Source organism: Calonectris borealis, unplaced genomic scaffold (genome assembly GCF_964195595.1).
Source record: "Calonectris borealis unplaced genomic scaffold, bCalBor7.hap1.2 HAP1_SCAFFOLD_130, whole genome shotgun sequence".
Taxonomy (NCBI): Eukaryota; Metazoa; Chordata; class Aves; order Procellariiformes; family Procellariidae; genus Calonectris; species Calonectris borealis.
The window spans coordinates 70,001-72,658 of record NW_027441518.1 but is presented as its reverse complement, the minus strand read 5'-3'; positions in this window follow the sequence as shown (position 1 = coordinate 72,658).

Sequence of the window (2,658 nt, the reverse complement as noted above, 5' to 3'; positions counted from 1 at the left end):
CCGAGGGGTAGACGTGTTGTCCCCGCTGCTTCGTCGGAGCTGCCGAAGGGGTCGCTGTTTTTCGCTGCCTCCAGTTACGTCATCGTAAAAGTCGGCGTGGTTGGCGCGCCTCCCCGGTGCGCAGAGGCGCCGCTCTTGGAGCTTGCCGGCGGCGGGGACGTGCCGGTCCGTACTATAGGAGCGAGCCGTGACTCGTCTCCAGAGCAGCGCTCGTCAGCGGCTGCAAGGCCCGCGGTTCTGCCAGCAAAGTGGGGTGCTCGGCGGCCGTCGTGGCGGTTCCCTCGGTGGTCCGGCCCAGCTTCCAGTCTCTTCGGTCCGGCCATCTCCCAGCGCTTGCCCGACAAGCCAGCCCAGCGTGTCCGAGGGGTCGGGAGCTGCGGAGAGCCGGAGCCGGCGGCCGGCTCCGGCGGCCGTTGCCGACCGGCACGAGGCATAAGGCCGGATCCCGCAGGGCAGGGCAAAGACTCGAACGCACCCAGCCGGGGCCCAGTGATGGTGAAGGTCACTGCCGGAGGCAGACGGCCGGGGGGCGTCGAGCCTGCCGCGGCTTACTCCCGGCTCCAGAGGGCCCGGTTGGTGGGACGACCGAGGTTGGCGGCACCTCGTCCCTTTGTGCCAGCCTTAAGCTGGAGCCCGCGAAGCGGGCGGAGAGAGCGGCGGCCGGCTCCCGGCCAGCCGAACGCAGACGGCCGGGGGGTGCCGAGCCTGCCGCGGCTTCCCCCCCCCGGCCCCCCGAGGGCCCAACTGACGGCGCAGGCGGGGCGGCGGCGTCCCGTTTTCACCGGTGCGAGCCCTCCGCGGGCAGCTGGTGGTGTCAGGCGGGCCCGGTGACGGGACTGCGGCGTGCAGGCGAGGCGGCGGCGCCTCGTCCTCGTTTCCCCCGGGAGAAGCGGTTCCCCGCGGGGCAGGGCAAAGACCGGCGGCCGGTGGCGGTCGCCGGCACTCGAACGCTGGAAGGCCGGGGGAGCCGAGCCTCCCTCGGCCCCGGGGGGCCCGATGATGGCAAAGGCGGGTGCTGGCACCGTTCCGGGGCAGAGGTGCCCGCGAGTGCCCAGCCCACCAGGGCTGCCGCCGGCTGCCGAGGGCCGTGTGATGGAGACGGGCAAGGTGGCGGCGCCTTGTCCTTTTTCTCCGGCCTTAAGCTGGAGCCCGCGAAGCGGGCAGAAACACCGGCAGCCGAATGCAGACAGCCGGGGGGTCTCGAGTCGGCCGCGGCTTGCCCCGGCCCCCGAGGGCCCGGTGATGGTGCAGGCGGGGCGGCGGCGCCTCGTCCTCTTTTTTGCTGGCGCGAGTCCTGGTAGCAGGAGGGCTCGCTGGGAAGGTCTGCACTCGTACGGGCGAGGTGGCGGCGCCTCGCCCTTCCGAACTTCTCCAGCCCTAAGCTGGAGCCCGCGCAAGCGGGAAGAAAAGGGCGGCCGGTCCCTGCGGCCGGCAGCCGAAGGCAAGTGGCCGCGGGCGTCGAGCCTTGAGCGGCTTTTCCCGGCCCCCGTTACCCGGGGATGGCACGGGTGAGGCGCGGTGCCTCTTAGTCTTCTTCGGCCTTCTCCTCCCCCGGGGTAAGCGGTTCCCCGGGGCGCAGGGCAAAGACCGGTACCGGTGGCCGGCACTCGAACGCTGGAAGACCGGGGGAGTCGAGCCTGCCGCGGCTTTCCCTCGGTCCCGTTGACCTCGCTCAAGGGAATCGATGCGCGGAGCGGGTGGCCGGCGGCACCTCCCGCTCCCCCCCTTCAGTCGACCCAGACCCGCAGGCAGCGCCTGCAGAGGTGTTCCTGGGCGCGTCGGAGACGCTTCACGGCGGGCCGGCTCTGCCGGTGACCAGGCCGCCGTTGCGGCTCTCCGGAGACGCTGCCCCCTCGCTCGCACGCAGAGCCCCGCGTTCCGCCGCCCGCCCCGCCCGGGGCGGCGGCGAGCGCGCGCGGCCGTCGCTGTCCCAGGACCGTGGCCGTGGGGCCCGCGCTTCCTCTCCCGATCGAGGTGGCACCCAGGGCGCGTCGGAGACGCTTCACGGCGGGCCGGCTCTGCCGGTGACCAGGCCGCCGTTGCGGCTCTCCGCAGACGCTGCCCTCTCGCTCGCACGCAGAGCCCCGCGTTCTGCCGCCCGCCCCGCCCGGGGCGGCGGCGAGCGCGCGCGGCCGTCGCTGTCCCAGGACCGTGGCCGTGGGGCCCGTGCTTCCTTTCCGTCTCTCCTCTCCCCTTTCCCTTCCTGATCGATGAGGCCTTTCGGGTCGCGTCGGAGAGGGCCCCCGGCGGGCCGGCTCTTCCGTGCTCCCCGTAACAGGGAGCCACGGCGGTGTCCGGTGTTCAGGCCGGGCGGTCTCCTTTCCACTTCGCTTCCCGTCGCATGCGAGGTGTTGTCCTGCTGCCCCGAGCGACGGGGTTCCTCGGGCTTCTTTACCGAACCGGGCTGTGTGACGGCCGCGTGGCCCCGCGAGCTCTCAGGTGTCCTATCGCACGCGAGGCGCCGGTGCCGGCCTCGGTCCGGGTACCCGCGGGTGCCGGCCGCGAGCAGCGCTGGGCGGCGGGGCGGCCGAGCCAGAAAAGCCACCGGGGACGAGAAGGCGAGCGTGGGGCCGCACCCGCCCGGGTGGGCCCCGAGGCGTGCCGCGGGCGGCCGGGGGGCGTCCCCCGCCGCCGCTGCCGCCGCCGTCGCGTCGGCTC